We start from the raw sequence: 21,749 nt of genomic DNA, 5'->3' as shown, positions 1-21,749 counted from the left end.
GTGCTTATTTACGGCATATCACTGGCAATTTGCTCTAAATCTGACCTAAATTTTCAAAGAAGAGGACAAAATCTCAAAAAAGAGGACAAAATGGCGTCCTCCGAGGACACTTTCAAAAAAGTCAAAAAAGAGGACAAATCCTCTTAAAAGAGGACGTATGGTAACCCTATTGTTTGGTGAGTGTAACGGCGTTTTCGGCGACTCTTCTGCCATCCGCTATTTACGCTCGAAAATCCTTACTGGATTGAATGACGATCATGCGCAGTAATGAATTCCAATTCGTATGCATAACTGCATACTCAATAACACCGTCCAATTTCGCGGCCCGATTGAAGAACTACCACGAAAGAACGAGTATTTGCTCATCCGATTAATAGCAACGATGAGATGGAATTTCTCTTCTCGTGCTCGTCATATCGACATGTGCAACGAAATCACGCTTTTATCATCTCTCCCATTTCGCTTAATACATATAGTTATCATTATTTTGGAACCGTACAATTGGCCAACAAGGTTGTGCTGATGATGAAATTGCGGGTATGCCGAATACTCACAATATTCACAGGCATATTTCGCACACCGGGGTTCGGCACTCATGTATGGAAATTGAACATTGAACATATGACTGGGTGACTGCTATGCTGATAAATCCCCAGGAACATGGTTAGTCGGAAAAAGTAGCGCCAAAGAGGAAAAGATTCTTAATTTTGCGAAGGCCTGCTGTTGAATTATGTGAACTCAGCAGATATGGCTGCATCTTATGAAATACGGCGGAGCCGGAGCTACCCCTCAAATGACTGGCTCCAGCTCCGGCTGAATTTAATGTAGAGCTCCAGCTCCGGTAAAAATGCACGGCTCCGGGGCTCCGGCTCCAGAGCCCTGTTTCAAGTAGGGATGGTGTGAACGTGAGGTCCACGTTCGCGTTCTGTGTGTGAACCTCAGAAATTTAGAGGTTCACGTTCACAAACGAAGCTTGATAGGTTCTGCACTGTGAACCTTTTTCATATATCACAACTTTTACTTCATAATTAACATATATGGTTGAAATTTATTGTATCTCAACTGCGGGCCGCTGTATGCATGGCGCTGGCAACATAAAAAAAATCAACACTAGACGAGCATGCACCTTGACAATCTCTAAAAATTTTCATGCTTTCTTACAAAAGTTTGCTGGAATATTTAGTGACTCTCTGCTCTGAGGTTGACATGTAGGTAGTCAGCGAATGATGCTTATTCAACCAATCAATTAAGTTGATATCGTTGTCTGATGCAAAGAATCTAGCACGCGTAGGGGGTCAATCTTGATTTCATATGTTTATTGTATCAAAAAAACAAAACAAATCCGTGCGATTGGGATGTTGGCTACTGCCGTATAACTTGTTAATGGGGTAATATCGGTAGCAAGTATAGAAACCCGTTTTACACTCTTCTCAATATCAACGTAGCAATACTCAGACACCAAATACATTGTTCGGTCTGGCCTGGACTGTTTAGGCGTAAGCTTATATTCCCCTGCAAGCCCTCGTCGAAATTGTTGGCAAAGCGACGGAAGATAATGATTTTATGGAATTATTATATCATTTGATTGCCGCCGCAGTTAAGCATTTGGCGACGTTTAAAACGCCAATATGTATTTCAGCATTGTGGCATTATGTGGCCCGAGTCGTCACTAGGTATCGTGTACATTAATATAGGCTATCACTTCTCTGAAATATAAGGTTGGAATTAGCAATATGACGTCACGTGACGTCATGAGGTTCACGTTCGCGTTCACACAGAACCTTTCAAAAAGGTTCGCGTTCACACGAACCTGAACCTTTCAGAGGCTCACACCATCCCTACTTTCAAGCCTTCCAAGGGGCCCGCCCCTAGTTTGAGAACCACTGGTTTAGCCTACATTGTAATTCACTAAGTTTTCTGTTTTTACTGAAGTATGGGAAACAGTTTAGCATGATTGAATTAGTGCACGAGGCACGCATAGAACACCCATGTAAATAAGCTAATTATTTTATGTTTTGATGGTCAGGTTTCAATAACAATGTAATTGAAATTGTAATTAGGCAAAATTTTAATCAAATTACAATTACAATTACACAAAATAGAAATGCTTCAATTACAATTACATGAAAAAATGTAATGATTTACATTCAGCTCAATTACAAATTACAATTGATCCAACTCTGATGCAGACATATAAACGCATGTTTGTATGCTGAGTTCAAAAAAGTGTACTCATGCTTACCATATCTGATCCGGGGAATGCTAAGCATGTGATTAAATCTGCTAATCGGGAAGCATTTTAGGCGGGGATAATAAAGTTAGCTGATCCGTAATAATGCTAATCGTGTGATTAAGTACTGCTAATCGCGACGCAAAGCCGGAAAAGGTTACGCGCGATGGTTAGTCGAGTTGTCCCGACTTTTCAATCAAGTGGCGTTATCTGTTGGATCATAATGCGAAAACACGATATAGGCTGTCAGTTGTCAATTCGTTGAATGAAAGAGTAGCCTGCTGATAACGATACTGCCACAGGTACAATTATCATCATCGCGAAATGAAAGTCGTGCCCAATTCGTACGGTACAGCAAAGAAAAGGATTATAGAATATTGATATCGCTCTGCAATGGCGGGTACATAATTGATTGCTTAGTGAAGCCACTACCTAGGAGACATCGGAAATATTTGTGCGTAGTAATGGTACGCATCGTACGCAGTTTTATAGAGAACTAGTTATCTATAGTTTGTTCCGCTTTGTTCAATCACGAGATTAACACTACCTTTATGCGCTGCGATCAACCGGTTTATTTAATCCTGGGTTGATAAATCCTGACGAACGCGATAATCGACTTTATTGCTAATTCAACTTCATTATCCGTCCTAAATGTGAATTAAACGATTACGATTACAACAATATCTCGATTTAGTCGATTACGATTACAAAGAAAAGTAATCACGATTATATTTTTTGCTTCTCAGTACGCTACTTGACCGTTCATCACATTCGTCAAACAATATAAGGATTGTCATGAGAAGGCCTCATGAGAGAAAATTTTTATTTTTAAAGTGACGTCATGCCGTTGTTACATCATGCCGTTGTTACATCACAATATATCAATTGCCCAACTTGCTAGCTATGATTTTGACTCTAGCTCAAATCCACATTAACATGGTGTATAAACGTATGGATATGGCGGCAGATTCAAATGTTCAGTAAAGAATTGTGAAATAACGATTGGTGCCCGCCATAATAAATAATGCTTATCGTAGTTGAATACGCTACCCAGTCTTGGGATCAAGTCACTACCTTCGAGTCACGAGTCATTGCACATTTTGACTCGAGTCAAGTCAAGTCAATCGAATTTCGGAGGTGACTAGAGCATTGGAAATTCTACTGATTTAAGCGAACGTTTAAACATGTAGGCCGTACAATCCTCCTTGATTACAGTTTGACAAAGATTCGCGTTATTTAGCTGAAACATATTATATCCTCAGTGTTAAACCGGCCCTATAACATTTCTCCCTCACGAATGTCCACGTCGGCGCGCCGTTGAAACGCGACTGTCCGAGACCAGTGTTTTGTAACGGGGTTTGGGCCAATCTTTTCCCTGTTATAGTCAGGTCGTGCATGATCGACATGCACTTTCGTAACGATTCGGGACGCCCCGTGAAAGCGTCTTGCAAACAAAACAAAAGCCGTGTGTATAGTAAGTTAAATTGGTGATTTAACCGGTGTGCTTTCGTGTCCTTTGCATAGTCGTGATCGCTTGGGTTAAAGAGGATAGGCCAGACTCCATCAGGATAGAACGGGATCGCTTCTCCAACATAACAATAACGGTGTTCACTCATTGTAGAGCACGAAGAGGTAATGAATTCGTCGATGCAAGGATGATTACTGGAATTGGAATTGCGTGTTTTCACCAACTTTCTGCCATGCACTATCTCTCGCAATCTGTAGTAATGTGATAACTCGTTACCTCGATCGCGACCGGTTAAGCTAGCGTAAACATCAGTGTCCGGAACCAAAGGTGAGCATTCAGACCCGCCTTCCCCTTGGTAAATGATCTCAACTATAGCTTCTCAAGCTGTCTTCAAGTCGGTAACCTTGAATAGAGGTGCTTTAACGGATTTCAATTTCCTGCGCTCTTTGGAATCCCCGTGGGGGTTAATTCTTGAAATGGCATCGTGTCCGAAGATATGAAGAATCGAATCGAAACTTTTTCCATACCATTGCGACATATTCAACTGACGAAACGTGTCGCCTTTGAATATAGTATCATATTCCTCTTCAGAGTTGTAGGACAATTTCGCGCACGACTCCAGCCTGACAAGCTTCAAAGCTATCAGGGCGTAGAATCCATCTACAGACTTTACATTAACTTCATCCAAGTCGTTCAAGAGGCCGTCGACAATGTTTTTGACGATTCTCCATCCTTCGGCTGATTCGTAAATATTTTTGTAATTACGTTTCTTCAGAATTGAAACCTTGCCCAACCGTTTTATCTCTTGTAACAATCTGCCCATGTTAGTCCCTATAGAGGTTGTGTTGGCGTACTTCTGTTGCCATATCACTCCCAAATGATTGATTATTTGAGAACAATTTGATTGATATAAAGTAGCAATAACACGAAATCGTAATGGAGGAAATGTATTAGACAATTATAGGGTGCCAATAGAGGTGGTCAAAATAGTCAGCGTTGCTATCAGGACTGTGGAATCGGAGTCGGAGTATATGTTTCGCTAATTTGTCCCTTAGTGTGGTAGAAGTCTCAAAAATTTTCCAGCACTACTTGAAGTCGGGGTTTGAGTCGTGAAAAAAATACTGGCTGGAGGTGGGGTCAGAATTTGTGAGAATGCTCTCGACTCCGACTCTAACGTATTCTTTATTATGAAAACAATTGTTTTCAAAGGTTTCTTAAAATTGCTAATAATAAACAAAATAGGCTTTGTATTTACTAAAAATCACTGTTATTAGTAACAATACTGATGAATTTGCAAATTGCAATTCAGTTGCACAGAGGAACAACATTGCAAGTTGCATCTTCGTGACCAACGCAAAATTGCTGATGTAATCACAAATCGGTGCAATTTATGGAATTATGCCATAATACTGTGAAAGAGCAAACAAATCATTTGGTTTTGTAAGTGACAGCATCACTTGTAAAATTGCTGCAAATACACCGAAATGCTGCTTTCCCACTCGACAAAATCAAAAATATTTCTAATAAGTAGACAGCCGCTTAGGTCGGCCAAGTATAGTGAACCCCAAACGTTTGCATTATCTTTACGATATACCTCTTTCGCTTTTGATCTTGATGGTCTTTCCAAGCGCGAAAGTATCTGATCCGCCAATCCGATAGAAAATGAAGCCAGAGCGAGTTCAATGTTAGGTAATAATTGGTATTGATTCCCGACGGAAAGAAGAGATGGATATGTAGGAAGAGTTCTCTCGTTTGTGAGATTCACAGAGCCTCCGATCTGGGAGAAAAATTTCACTTACTCGATATTATGACATGCTGTGATCTGGTATTGTATCGCTTATAGTCGAGGGCTCGCATCCTGAAGTAATATCTTCCTAAGTCTATCGTAATCGCGAAATAGTCAACCCCATGCACTTCCTATACCGCGGGTTTTTGGTTGGCACTTGTGCTTGAGATGAGAATGTGTAGGCTATTTCTTGAACGTCTACACTACATCCTTTTCAGACTAAGCTGACAAATACTCACGGAGTTCAGCAAATTCGCCGCAAGAGTCATATGGAGCATTTCTTCCACGAAAATCGACCTCAGGATATCTGCGACTTCTTTGTTTCTTCCGAACTCCGTTTTTAGACTGAACCAGGCATTCATGTAGACGGGAATCGTAGAGAATTCAAGCATAATTGCATGTTGTAACATGAGCTGAACGTCAGCGACACCTTTTCTTAGGGAGACCTCGCTGTATTGATCTGAGAAGTGATACAGGGTGACGAGTCAGTAGAAACTTGGGCAGAGTTTTAACATAAATTTGCTATTCGCCAATTGGCGTTGCCGGTACCAGTGGCAGGCAAAAGGCACCTTACCGTCCTTCATGTTGTCTATGCGGGTATTGCGACTTCATAAGTACTCACTTCGTCACACCATTGTTGACAAATAAGCCACGATCTTAGTTGGGGAGAGTTCGTACTCAACAGAGGTGGTCAGTAACGAAGTACTTATGCATTTTTGATGTACTCAAGTATTTTCCCTCTACTTCTAGTCTATTAAAGTAGAACTAATTTTTGCTACATCAGTAGCAGTATAGATCGCTCGTGGTGTGGCAGGGGCTCTTATGGGCGCGGTGGTGATTCGTATTGAAACTCGTGTTGGTGATTCGTACTTTCAGACCCCCCCTATCGCTGGTGATTCGTAATGGTTTCTTATGGGTGCGTTGGTGTGTCGTACTTTCAGGTATAGGCTGCATTGGTGTGTCGTATTGAAAGTACGAATCGCCAACACGAGTTTCAATGCGAATCACCAAGTGGTCAGTATTCTAAACCTAGTTTTGCCCAAGAAACAGGATACTTTCAAATAGTTATTCAGTCATTTTAAATAAAAGTAGATGTATGTAGTCCAAACTGATAATCACTTGGGTAAATATGGTGTGAATAGACAAAAACCTAGCCTGAGTATATAGGATACTTTGAAAACTAAATGCACTTTGTTAATGGTGACCACCTTAGGTCACACTACTCTACTCTTCTGTCGCAAAAACAAAAAAATATACAACGTTCAAATGGAACAGACTTTCTAAATCAAAATGTTGGCTACGTCTATGTCTACGCCCGTATATATTGTGAACGCACCATTTCCGCGTGCTGAGACCTTTGGCATACCACTTCCCATCCAATTCTTTAGGAGAGCTTGTTTTCCAGCAGAGAGATCTCTGGTAACTGGCATGTACCTTCAAACCGAGTTTACAGACGTACAATTGTGTCATTATCAAGAATGATTTTGGTTACCTTGGATCCGTGAAATCGGTGTTGAACATGGATTCGTGAAGCATTCTGGAATTTTTTCTGATATCGTCATACGAACGTAAATCGATAATTCCGTATTTCCACATAACCGGATATAGATTGTAATACTGGAAAAATATGTCTAAACTGGGTTTGCAGTGCTGATCGATTGTATTTGTAATGCAATACTGGAATGTTATTAGCTACCTTTTACATCGTCCCATGTTGGGCTTGGGTTTTCCGGCAATGTCTGATAAATATGAACGGCACTGGCGAATAGAAACGTCTCGCATTCCGCATTAAAAGGGTATGTATGAAATCCAACCAATGGACTGTCCGAAAATGTCCATGTTTTTTTCCTATTCCTATACCTGAATACATTAGTTTAATTAAAAGGCATCCATCAGGGCTGTAACTAACGTACCTCCGAACCCCAAATCATACGATCTCATCAATGGCCTACTAGGCCATGTCTCATCTAATTCAAAATCACAAAATATGCCCCTTATGCTTTATTGGAATGATTGGAACGATTCCACACGGACCAGATATATTAAGGAGCGATGGGGCCATGTTGTATACCATGGGTCGGGAACTTCTCGTATGCAGCATGCCAAATCTCACAATATTATAATTTAATTTAAAAATTTTAATCATTTTAAAATTAAAAGGTGGTTCGCAACAGTCCAGCATCCCTAGACTGAAGCATCTCAACAACTTCATGCCGTTCCGTCATAATTGCGAATACGACGTGACTCTTCGGTACAATATGGATATTTCATTGATATTTACATAAGATATGATGGGGGAATCCATATTAAAATATTAAAAGGTACGAAGAAAACTATATTCAATATAAAAATATGCGCAAATATACCCTACTTTATGTAGATTTACGGGCCACCTCCGAGCTTGCCTGCCCCTCAACCCAACCCAGTTCAGCGGTTAGGGGTGCAGAAGTTAGGGTTCTGCGCTGAACGGTATTGTTAGGGCGCACATTGTTGTTCAAAGCTTGTATTCATGAAATAAATCGTTAATTTCAATGAAACAGGGTTCCGCGAACGCAAGGAGCTCGTGATATATCGGAAAAGGTTCTGTATCCTGTTTGTAAAATCATTTGCCGTGTCATAGAAAATCATTTGGTGTTCCACTTTTGGCACGCGTGCCAGGTTTTGCCGACAGAAATTGTATAGCATGTATATGTTGAATTAAGGTTTCAGCGAGTCCGTACCTGAAAAAAAGGTTTCTAAAACTTCTTGATTCCATAAACATTTCATTTCCACTAGGATTTTCCGCGACCCATTTCGCTAGAATTACAACTTGGAATAAAACAAAATACACTAACAGCTTCGGGGTTAACGGGGGCTATGGGTTACCAAAGTTTTGTAACTATTTCTTTAGGGCATTGAAGACATCCCAAATTGACCGCTGATCAAACCTGATGAATAATTTCAGAGGATAGATCTGTCCGTCCAATCCACACCCCCGAATATTCCCTGGATCAGACATCGCAGTTACATTAACTATGGACATACCGGATTGATTGACGACGTTACTATTGATTGAGATGCGGATTGACGACACAGGTACACCTTGCGTGCTGTATAAAATGTAAAAAATTTGATACTTAAGATTACAGGATATCTGTATTGACTTACCTATTGCATGTCGGTAAGGGACATCTACCTTCTGATAATCCTCCTTGACTCTGATAAACATTCACTTGGGCGTTGATCGCGGGCCGACCATACGAGGAAACGAACACGTGATTTAGTCGCGATTCGCCCACATTGAGACGTAGGACTGTCCAATCAGCGAAGCCGTAGTTCAACCCGAACGGAAATTCAGACATATACACACCTCCTCTCCTATAATAACGTTAATCAAGTTCGGGTGGGCGGGGAGGAGGAACTCAAGAGATGTATTTACTCATTTAGTATTCCGATGCGTGATTTCGATATCAAAGTCAAGACGGATGGATCAAGATTGGACAAGTCAATATCCAAGATTCCTCCGAAGACGTTATACCACCGACTGGAGTTTCCAATCATTTTCGACATCGTACCTCCATAAGTGATTTTCTCCCACCTTGTATCCCTTAAATATTTCATATTAACACTCCTGTGTCGTGAGAACGAACTCTCTTACTCGCACTGTGGACACGTCGGTAACGAAATAGCCAAATCAAGCAAACCCAAATTGGCTGATGTTATATCTCCTCCTTCTTCTCCAGCGATCGACATCGAGAGATCTACTGTGATTATCTTGTTGTTTTCATGAAAATGAAATGGCGCTGGAGACAACAACACAGGTGTTGAGTTCCAGTCCACCTGGAGCATTCTACTTGCGGTCATCATCCCCGGATCATCTTGTGAAGTCAAGCCTACAAGTATGACGAAAATATCATAGATAGAACCGTCATTGTGCACATTAGAAGTGTTGGCTCAGTTCTGCTCGATTCATTACAACCTCGATCGAAACTATTCGCTGCATTCATTTCATCCTGTATCTAAACATGCCGAACTAGGGCCACCCATCAAGTCAAGTGTTCTTAACTTTTACCTCTGACTTCTAAATTTGTATGGTGGCCGCGTAGAAACCCTTAACCGGTCAATATGAAAGACTTGTTTAGGGGAAATAAGGTCATCAACTTCGCACATCCCTTGTTGTGACCTGATTACCAGTTGGAGTGCAATTAACAGTGTTCGTATCGAGAGTCGTCGAGACATACAAGTTTCTGCAATGGAATTCCATGGATCCATAAAAACTAATACGAGGACCCCAAGGATTGCTCGAACTCCAGGTTTAGACCCCCTGGTTGGTGTCTTCAGTCTCGGTTGGTAATAAAAGCCTACCACAAGTTTATTGCTTAGCCTCAGGGGTTCTCAAATAGTCGACCATGACCCACTAGTGGGAAACAGGAGAATTTTGAGGTGGGCCAAAGCGCTATTTGGAAAATTGTGGAATTAGTGAAAGATTAGTTACATTTGTTATGTTATTTGCTCAAAAATATATTCATATTAACGAATTTATACATAGCGTGCATAAAGCTTTTCATCCAACTCTGATGAGAGGTATATAGCGACACATATAGAGTCACAATATACAAGTCGAAAATGGGAGGGTGAACGGCGGCTTTTTTACCCAAGCTATGACAACCTACCACTAACAGCAACGAAAATAATTTCGATTGGATAACGACTGGAAGATGATGCTGAAATAACCAAGTATTCTGCAAGGTCATATGTCGTATGCCGCTGAAAAGGGTGTGCAGTGTGTATTAAACTAGTACCGAAGTGTATTTAATGTAGATTTACGGTACTTCAGCAGGCTGTATTCAGTATTGGGACGACTCGAGTCATGATTTGATTCGAGTCACTTTGCAAAAATGACTTGACTTGACTTGACGCTTCAGAAACGCGGATTGACTCGTGACTCGGAGCAAAATTTACGGGTCAATTTCAAGTCATAAAGTAATCGGTGTCGTTAAAAATCAGTGTATACTTTATAAATTTCGGATTGTCCTCGATATACGCTATGGTGTGACCTGTGAGAACGACAAATCTCAATCATTTAATGATTTTGTGTTTTACCATAGTGTCCTATGTAGGTTTGGTCAGCTGAAACAATTTGCCCTAAGTTAGATGCCATGTCAGATATCACACTTATAGAACTTATAGATACGCGACTTTGATAAGGAAATTACTAATCCGTTACAGGTAATTTTGTAACTTGCTGCAGCGTTTGATGTCATCACGATATGTAATTCGAAAGCTAGTCGCTCATTTCGGTGTGCAACACCGTCGAAATCTACATTAAACAGACCGATACCGGCTTTTGCGTATAATCCGTTATGCGCCAGGCTGCACGTACCTATAAATACTCGAATTCGATAACGATATTGCTACCCTAATCAGTCAACGGTAATCTTCTAACTTGCTAGAGAGTTAGACGACATCATCAAGACACACAATTCGACAGTTAGTCACCCATCTCGGTAAGCAACACTGCCAAAATCTGAACAGACCGATACCGGCTTCAGCTCATAGTTGAACGCAATGATTAAACATCGATGGATGACCATGATCAGGCACCATTATTGCGGGTAAAACGTTTATGTGAATTCGGTTCGAGAGTTCAATTGCAAAGTTCTAAACGTGCAGTGCCACCCGCTCTAAATTTTATAAGTCTTGTATAAATCATAAGGAGAGAAGCAATACGGAAACATTGCGCATATTGCTAATACGCGACAGAATGCATCAATTTGTAATCATGCTGTACCTCTAGAGCAGGGGTTCTCAGCCCTTTCTTGGCCGTGGCCCATTTTCCGGTACGAAAATGTGCTGCGGCCCACCTCTAATCTTAAAGACATAATCCTGTTCAATGCGTGGTAATCGACGGCGCCGATATGCCTATTTCTCTAAACTAAAATATGCGCATTTATTTCCTGATCTACTGATGAAATTAAAATATAAACATTCCGGAGCATGAAGTCAAGTTGAATGAATATCTTCCAGGGATATATAGAAGTTCTATATATCCCTGATATCTTCCAACAAACAACCAATGAAATAATCTTGGGCCCGTTCTAGCTCCCCCAATGGTTTGGGCAGTTACGGCTCTGGTAGATACCATGCTCAAACCTCTGAGTATTTTATGATCGTCCGCTGCTCCATTCGCTTCGCGAAACACAATGATCGAATTACCGCATATACTGTGTGATTGGGATTTTAGTTCCACTATCGAGGGGAATAGTATAATCATTCTAGCCAGCTTCAAACAATTCATTGGCGAATGGGGTACTACAGAGGAATGGAGAAAGTTTTTCTTATGATGCATGCTGTACAATGTACAAGTGTACATTGTATGTCACGTACTGAACCAACTGAAGTTGCGATGTCGCGATATCCAATCCAGTGATACTATCAATTCATGCGACTCTTACATTATGTACATTGATTTCCAGGCATGACATTTTGAACAACACTCATAATATTAATGCGCTCCGCTGAATCCGCAATCCTGTTCTATTCGTTGCGGTGGTGCAGTATACCTCCACCAAAAGTTGCTAATAATTTTCAATTATGGCCATTTTTAACTTACAAATATACGACCTGCCGAAGTACAGTAAATCTATACATCAATTACACTTCATTCCGAGTTTATTGCACACCTCTTTCAACGGCATACGACATAAGACCTTGCCGGAATACTTGGTTACTTCAGCATTACTTTCCAGGCATTATATACGCGAAAATATTTTAGTTGCTGTTAGCCATAGCCAGTGGAAAAACCCCCTGTTTCTGCCTCCCATTTTCAACTTTAAATGCTGATTCCAAACGTACCATTACGTCTCATCAGAGTCGGATGTATAGCTTTCTGTAGCCTACGTTTCATCTACTAATATGAATTTATTTTTTAGCGATTAACACAACAAATATTACTTAACTTACATTATTTCTAAAATTTTCCAAATAGCTCTGTGGCCCACCTCAAATGCTCTTGTGGCCCAGTGGGCCATGGCCCACCCTTTGAGAACCCCTGCTCTAGAGTCTAGACCTCTCTAACAAAATGGAGAAACGCATGTGCTGTGCAATGTGCATGTGTAGTGTGCACTGTCCAATCATTATAGAGCCGCAATCACATGCTGAAGCAGCCGCATGTGGCTCGCGAGCCGCAGTTTGTCCACCCCTGCTATGTAATATACACTGGACTTCAATGACAAAATACTGCCCTAATTCTTGAGTAACAAACTTGACACCACACCTCGTACAACAGAGGTAGAAATAGAATGCCTAATCTGAATATTCCATACGAAATCTCGGCATCTCTCTCGGCAAGTGAAGCCGTCAAATTTCAAGGTTGTCACTCAAATGATTGGTGTAGTAATTTCGTTATCGAAGTTGTGTGTACTTGTACATTGTATATAGGTCGTGCGCTATCACATAATAATTTTACGCAAATGCCGGTATTTGCCTAGTTTGACGGTGCTGGGAAAATTCGCGGAAATGGCGGCCAAACTATCGTTGTAAAATTTCAGATCCAAATCACAAACTAGGCGCACCTATTGTTCCAGTTACCCGAGCGATCGACGTGAGTGCGTCAAACATATCCACCGATAAAGTAATAGACAATTCGTTGCCTCCAAATAATGATCCGTAATACTTGTCATGCCACGAGACGTTTTTCAGCTTGCTAGCAAATAAAGTACTGTTCGAACTGTACGATCTTTATTAGTGATAGACTGCTTCAGTTACCTTTTATACCTTGCCATGTAAGGGTAGACATGCTTCCTATTTGAACGATACTTTGAGGTATGGAATCGGAGCCTTTTTTCTTGATAGGATGCTGGTTTGCAATTGCCTTCAACTATGCCAGGTATGCTTACTTCAAAACCGTATATTTCTGATGACCTTTGCCAATCCACATCCAAGGAAACGATAACACCTCTGGTAGTCTCTGAAGATTGAATATTACGTCGGAAGGTTCACATACAGAGGACAGTTCGTCAACATATCTGTAATATAATTCGAGCGTGATTGCGTCGTACCTCGTACTGGCAACCCAACGATAGGATCGTCGATCCTGCACTGATGTGGACCGAAGCAGATAGACGTAATTTTTGTGTCTATAAAGTAGACGTGATTTGTACCATCCGGATTCCAGTTGCTCGACTGAGGCTTGTAAATCGAATAGGGCCCACTCTAAATGTCGATAACGTAAGTCATCCCGTGTATCTTAGCAGTCGAGACATTTGTCGGGTTATGGCTCTCAGAGTAACTACAGTAGGGTTACCATATTTTGGAATCGGGAAAGGGGGACACTTTTTCAAACTTAGAATACATAAAGAAAATCTTGAAAGATGGTAAATTTTAGGGATGGTGTGAACGTGAGGTTCACGTTCGCGTTCTGTGTGTGAACCTCGGAAATTTTGAGGTTCGCGTTCACAACAGAACCTTGGCAGGTTCTGCACTGTGAACCTTTTTCATATATATTACAATTTTCACATCATTATAACTTATTTGGTTCAAATTTATTGCATTTCAACTGCGGACCACTCTATGCATGGCACTGGCAGCATAAACAATCAACACCGTTTAAAAAAATTACTTGTTTTCTAACAAAAGTTTGCTCGAAATATCCAACTTTCCGTTTGTGAATATTTAGTGACTCTCTGCTGTGAGCTTGACCGGCAATCACTCAACATCAAGAGCGAAATACACTACATGTAGATAGCGAATGATGCTTATTCAATTGATATTGTTTTCTGATGTAAAAATCTAGCAAGCTTACGTGGTCAATCTTGTCTTCATATGTTTACTGTATCATAAAAACGAAATCCGTGCGATTGGGGTGTTGGCTATTGTTGTATAACTTGTTAGTGTGGTAATATTGGTAGCAAGTATAGAAACCCGTTCTACACTCTGCTCAATATCCGTGTAGCAATACTCAGACGCCGAATACATTTTCCGGTCTGGCCTGGACCGTTAAGCCGTAAGCTTATATTCCCTGGCAAGTCCTCGTCGAAATTGTCGGCAAAGCGTCGAAAGATATTGATTTTATGGGATTAATATATCATTTGATTGCCTCAGTTGATACATTTAGCGACGATTAAAACGTCAATATGTACTTCAGCATTGTGCCATTATGTGACCCGAGTCGTCGCTATGTATCGTGTACATTAATGTAGGCTATCACTTCATTCAAATATATGGCTGGAATTAACAATATGACGTCACGTGACGTCATGAGGTTCACGTTCGCGTTCACACAGAACCTTTCAAAAAGGTTCGCGTTCACACGAACCTGAACCTTTCAGAGGTTCACACCATCCCTAGTAAATTTTTCCCAATTCGTGGTCGGTTGACTAAAAAAAAGGTCAACGCTCAGCTCCCGAAATACCCGCCTGAGCGTTAGTTCAGTGCTATTTTATGGTATCTCGATCGAAATGTTGCCCTATCTTTAACCAAAATTCTCAAAAAAGAGGACATGTAAGCGTCCTCGAAGGACATTCTAAAACCCGAAAAAGGAGGACTAATCCCCCTAAAGGAGGGCGTATGGTAATCCTAAACTACAGGCGGGGTGGAATCGGTGATCGGAATCGGAATGAGTAAAACCCTGACTTAAGGTTTGTGGGTTCTGGCCGGGCTCGGGATTAACCTTTTGGGCTTGGACTGGTCTCTATTGCCCTAACAAATAGTTAGTCTTACCGTCTTTGTAACAGTAATGAACCGTTTCGAATGTTGCGATGAATAGAAATCCTTGTGATACGCGCACCTGTTGTTATTCACAGTGCTCGAGTCCACCACGAGTTTACCGCTGAAGTGAATCCGGGGCCAACTGAGATAACCTGCGAATAATAATAGTTATAATATGTCATATCGACCAGATTCCATTCCACATCCGGTGAGTAAGAAAATAATTCCGAAGTTATGGGATGTTCCATGAGCTATGGATGGTGCAGGCGAAAATAAATCTGATCTCAATCTCTCTCTCTCTCTCTCTCACTGTATGCTAGGACTTTTCATATTCGTTGCGTTTTATTGCTGCTTTTCGCCGTATAACCTATAGCAGGGGTGGGCAATTATTTTTCTCCGCGGGCCAAATGAAATGTAAGAAATACGTTGGCGGGCCGAGTGAAAAAATTTAGCTATGTTTTCCAGGGTGTTTTAATTTTATTCCTAAATTACATTGGTAATAAATGCTGATCAGTGAATGTGTTAATATTAGGTAATGAGAAAGTGACTGTTAATTAAAAAATATCTATTTGCCTTCATGATTCGAAACAATGTTAAACATGATACTAACTATCTTTAAACCCTTTATCCGCGTTCTTCTATTAAGACTCTAAAACAGTGGTTATCAAACTTTTTTGGCACGCCACTCTTTATGATAGTGAACAATTTCGCGTCCCCTTATCATTATATCACAAATTATTAAAAAGTACAACCAGAATGCTAGCAATCCCAACGGATAGTTTGACGGCATTGAAGATTATGGCTGTGGCTGGGAGAATTCTGAAATATCAAAGTCGGACAATACACAGGGCAACAACTATAAGCTGAGGATATATCGCGCGGAGCGCGAAAAATTTTTTCAATAAACTTCGGCTGCGCACCATACTTCTGATGCTTCCACGTCACCCCGTTCGAGAACCACTGCAATGAAATGCAGAGGTGGTCAAAGTAGTCAAGAAAGCTACTCAAGTAGAAGTAGAAGTAGCGAAGAAAAAATCTACTCAAGTACAAGTAGAAGTACTTCTTTCATAAGCAACCTAAAACTACTTGAAGTAGAAGTAGAATTGACTGACTTTAAATCTACTCAAGTAAGTAAGTAAGTAAGTAGTTGTGAAAACGATCGTAATTCGTTTACATGGATTATCAAAAGGTGCAAATTGAGCTATGCGAAAGGTGCAGAGCTTCATCCTTATGGATGCATAGATTGCATACAAGGAGGTATCCAATTTTCGAAAACATAAGCATTCGTCCGCATCATGGGATGGAAACGATAGTATTGATATGGAAATGCGATACTATTCCTCTTTTTAACCGAACATCACGTCTTAGAAAATATCATGGTATGGCACCCTCCCCATGTTATTAGGCCTGTAGTTTAGACGAAGAGAAATACGGAGAAGTTGTATAGGATACGGTGTAAACACTTTGCGCGATAAATAAACATTAATAAAAAATATGGTGGATCGTAAAAATGCCATATGTGTAGTTTTATTTCCAAAAATTAAAGGCGTTGCCACACTTGCTTTTATACTTCAACCTCTATGTTATCCAAAAAAGAACTGATATTAATTAGTACTCAAAGTATATGATACTAGGAATTGTAAGTGAAATATAAATATTACTTCTAAAAGCGGAGCATTCATTTCGTGTCTTTAGTCCAGAAAGTTTTGAAGGTTGGTATGCTTAAACAGCTCTAAAACTAAAAAAAAGTATGAGTGCACTTTTCCAGATTAGGGCACGCCATGGACTGCTAGACGATATGATAAGTAGGCTAAATGCCAGATTGCGTAACATCACTCACATTCAGACGTTACGATGAAGTGGCGAGATTGCGCCGTGGTATAATCCGCGGCTGTAACACAAATGGGTTGCGGGTTCGAATCCGACCGAGATCGACTTCAGAATTCCTATACCTAAGTGATGGTGATTTATCTAGGCTCCTCCTCATCCCCTCATCCGCGTAAGCGGTATCTTACAAAAAGCCTAGAAGTGGGTCGTGCTATAAATCGGCAGTTATGGAATAAAAAATTAATAACATCGACCTGGTATAAATGACCATAGTAGTCGACAAACACCATGAATAATACAAAAAAACGTTATGATGAGCCATAATATTATATACTGTGATGAAATATTCGACGGGGCAACGGGCGACAATGCGGTGTGAACGGAACCATGCCAACCCGCTACCCAAATTATATTCACCGATACTATAGTGATATCATACGGGTTACCCCGTACCCACTGCGCGCGAAGCGCGACGAAAATTCTGGGCTTTAAACAAATTTTATGAAAATAAAATGTTGATGCTCCGTGAAAACAGCCCAGAAACTCCTCAGGCTATCTTCCCGTTTGGAGGATTAAACTACTTCTACTTGACAAACTGATTATAGCGAAAAGTAAGTAAGTAGATCACAAAATATTATGAGGTAGAAGTAGAAGTAGCGAAAATCAGATCTACTTGAGTATGTACCAGAAGTAGAGGAAAACTACTTGAGTACTTCGAAAAAGTAGAAGTACTTCGTTACTGACCACCTCTGATGAAATGTATATGCAATAGTAAAAAAGCTTATTTTCCTGGTCGCTGCCTTCCGAGCAGTGTGCAGCCCATAAATAGCGTTTATGTTGAGCGCCCTCCCTTGGCCGAGTGTTTCGTGTTTTTGTCATAAGACCGACTTTAATTGAAATCCCTAATCTCGGTGACATGTCCGGCAAAACTGAAAGGACGGGTTTACCCCCCACTCCAGTATACGAATATTTTGTACTCTAAATTCTAAACCTAAACCATTCTTTGAATTTCAGTTGTCGGCTTTCTTTTTTTGGCTTGCCCGTTAATCCTTTATGGGTGATAGATATGATGAGTCATATAGTAATCGCGAGCACTGATTGACTTGTTTTACGAATTAGGGATTTGGAATCGTATCACGTAATAAATTGAAACACATACCGTATGATGCGTAATGCGACAATGGCAACAAGAAGGTTTGAACTAAACTATATGGAAAGAGGAATTTCTTATGACTTCAATTGCTACTCATACTTTGCTACATTGCCTTTATTTTGAATCTGGAGTACGCATGTGAGGTCCGTACGCAGCGTAATCGTGGCATATTAATAAACACGAACAGGCTACAAAGTAAACGAATTTCCTGTTCGTTTGATACAGCCTATGGTTTTAGTCATTCAAAAAGCATGTTATGCTTTGAATTCCAAGCAACCTTTCGCGGGCCGCACAGAATAGCTTCACGGGCCGCATTTGGCCCGCGGGCCGCACTTTGCCCAGGTCTGACCTATAGGCTATGTTTGCATGGCTATTTTTTTACACAATTTTGTTTGTTTTTAAAACACCGTTTGCTTTAAATGCAACCCTACTTGGGCTACATAAATGTATATGTTCGCATTTTATTGATAATGTCTACTTCATTTGCCTTTGTGACAATCTCGTGGGTTGATCACGGCTTCACAGAAGCGTCATTTCCGCTAACGTATCACATGCTTTTGATGATGCGACACTACCGATTGAGTCGTCAAGGCTTCCACTAGGGAACGTGTGAACCTCTGAAAGGTTCAGGTTTGTGTGAACGCGAACGTGAACCTCATGACGCCACGTGACGTCATATTGCCTTATTCCAACCCTGCATTACAGTGAAGTTATAGCCTATAGGTTACGTACGTACACGATACCAAGCGACGACTCTGGTCACATAATGTCATAACGCTGAAGTATATATAGACGTTTTAGGCGTCGCCAGATGTATCAACTTTAACCAATCAAATGATATAATCATCCCATAAAATCAATATCTTCCGTCGCTTTGCCAACAATTTCGACGAGAACTTGCAAGGGTCTATAGGCCATACCGGACAAGGTATTCGGCGTCTGGGTATTGCTACGTTGATATTGAGCAGAGTGTAAATCGAGTATCTAAACTTGCTGCCGATATTACTCCATTAACAAGTTATGCAGCAAAAGCCAACACCCCAATCGCATGGACTTGGTTTTTATGATACAATAAACATACGAAATCATGATTGACCCCGTACGCCTTCTAGATTTTTTACATCAGACAACGATAACAATTTCATTGATTGGTTGAATAAGCATCATTCACTGACTACCTACCTACCTGTAGTGCATTTCGCTCTTGATGTTGTGTGATTGCGGGTCAAGCTCACAGCAGAAAGTCACTATAAACATTCACAAACGGACAACGAAATTTCGAGAAAACTTTTGTAACAAAGCAACTAAAATTTTTGAGATGGTCAAGGGGCATGCTAGTTTAGTGTTGATTTTTTTTACGCTGCCAGCGCCATGCACAAAGTGGTACGATGTTGAAAAGGAATAAATTTCAACCAAAGATGTTGTATAGGCCCTAGTTATAATGAAGTGAAAATTGTAATATAAGAAAAAGTGCAGAACCTACCAAGGTTCGTTTGTGAACGTGAACCTTTAAATTTCTCACGTTCACACCATCCCTAACTTCCACGTTAGGAAAAAGCATAGAAAATAACGTTCTCGTTGATAGTTTATCTGTTTGTGGAAACGGGCGTACAATTTCAGCAGTCGAAAAAAACGTCTCTCACTAAACTCAACTCGAATCATTACAATTAATACTCGATTCAGAATAGGGTACTCGAATCATTGTGATCAGACCTACTCAGCTGGAGTTGAAGTTGCTGTGATTGAGCGCCGTATGTCATAGATACCTGTACACTTGTACAGTGTACAGTCTGTACGGTGTACACTGTACATGTAGGCTACTGTACACGAATGGTCAGTGTGTCCATTAGGGTTGTCGAAAGTTTGGAAAATATTAAAAATGCTGCGTTGTGATGTCTCATTCTATTGATAAAAACATGAATGAGCTCGCAAAAAGCTCACAGAAAAGCCGTTAAGATTTCGTGCAGAGCGTTTGAAAGTAGCAGCCGAAGAGTGGGCGTGCCATAGAATGGCGAGGAGACTAGTAATCACAAATCACGGATCTTGATTGGCAGACCGGTTATGCTTGAATGAACACGAAGGCAGCGGTAGCGGTAGCGATATTGCAACGTTCGACTGACGACCGGTCAGATAGGCACGGTCCAATAATGTTAAAGAATTCAGAATCAGCACAGTTTTTATATTCAAATCAGTAAGTTAACTTTCCGGATCACTGATAGAATGCTAAAAGTCGCTGTCGCACTGCATATCTTCAGCAATTCAAAAAGCAAACTTACTCGGACAGAACATGACGAAACAATGGTTCGAATCCATCTCATCATTGCAGTCCACCAGGTGACAATTTCGTCTGCGTCTCGTCCTAACGCCTTCTCCGCATGTTACACTACACGAGCTCCATACACTCCATTCCCCGGTGCCTGCAAAGTTTATGTGCAGCTCAGGCACAAATCATGTGCTGTCACAGTTCAAACCATTTCAAATTCCGAGCAATATAGACCACTTACCAGGTACCTCCGTCTCTCCCAGCACCAATAACATGTAACTACCGATAACGGCAATAAAAAGAATGGCTTTACTCAGCATCCTCGCGCTGCGACTTGTCGATATACAATCTTCAGGCAACTGCCAGATTTAGGATATCGATTTCATATGAAGGGGAAACCGATCTCGTAAGATATATTGATAATATTCTCAATCGAGGTGACCGCATTTTATCATATACAATTTACAGTAAGTATGAGAAATGAGCACATCGCGAAATATGATTGCATTGTTAGGCTACTGTGTATGTGTATGTCGCAGTTGATGTAAAGTTTACGTAGTATTGATGTCAGATATAAGATCTACGGCGACACCGGCATTATATATTCGCTGTCTTGAATATTTTGATTGTGGTTGCCAGCAAAAGCTCGTGAAAGAATGGATACATGTGGAACGACTCGAGAGCTGCATAGTCAAAATTCAGGTACACTGCATTCATGCAGTCGGCATATATGCTACATAAAGTAAAAACGTACATGAAGTAATCACACAAGTAGCCGTCATTAAATGTGGAAAGATTTCGAAATAAATCCCAATTCAATTTTCTGCTTAACAAAAACCTTAGTGCAGAGTATGCTGTTTAGGCTTAAAGACTGTTAAGGAGAAGTGGTAGTAGTCAAACAAAAATAAAAGTAGGTGATATAATTAGGGATTTGAGCAGGGTTGTAATGACTCGAGTCACGATTTTCTTATGACTCGAATTGACTCGAGTCCTTTCCGAAAATACGGAAATGACTCGACTCGAGTCAACCTGTGTATTGACTCGACTTGGACTCGAGTCATTGAGCATGACTCGAACTAAGTCATATGACTCAAGATTCAGACGGCCAAGACCGACATTTCATTGTAATGTCGAAGGTGGTAAAGTAGCTTCACTATTTGGATTTCGTCTAAGAGTACTGATACATTAAAATGCGACCAAGAACTGCTAAAAGTGAGGAAAATTAGTATATCATGATTCATGAATACGAGCCATTCCATATCACCAAGCAGAGTTATAAAAGTGGGTTACCTTATTTTGGAATCGGGAAAGGGGGACACTTTTTCGAAATTTTCA

General features: G+C 40.6%; 1 pseudogene across 1 annotated transcript; it reads right to left on the bottom strand.

Moving 5' to 3' along the window:
* Positions 1-1,295: 1,295 nt before the first annotated feature.
* Positions 1,296-20,810, bottom strand: LOC145443471 (uncharacterized; annotated as a pseudogene). The gene is made up of 16 exons (XR_013916436.1): positions 20,656-20,810; positions 20,428-20,568; positions 15,184-15,323; positions 13,524-13,677; positions 13,231-13,432; positions 13,038-13,168; positions 9,122-9,356; positions 8,903-9,070; positions 8,632-8,841; positions 8,412-8,573; positions 7,181-7,344; positions 6,977-7,115; positions 6,821-6,918; positions 5,724-5,944; positions 5,156-5,475; positions 1,296-4,642 (listed from the first exon to the last, which is right to left on the bottom strand). The product of XR_013916436.1 is annotated as an uncharacterized LOC145443471 (transcript).
* Positions 20,811-21,749: the final 939 nt, after the last annotated feature.

The sequence above is a fragment of the Botryllus schlosseri genome, chromosome 7, assembly GCF_051294905.1.
Source record: "Botryllus schlosseri isolate E-star chromosome 7, Bs_hap1, whole genome shotgun sequence".
Lineage (NCBI taxonomy): Eukaryota > Metazoa > Chordata > Ascidiacea > Stolidobranchia > Styelidae > Botryllus > Botryllus schlosseri.
This window is presented reverse-complemented; position numbering and strand designations above follow the sequence as displayed.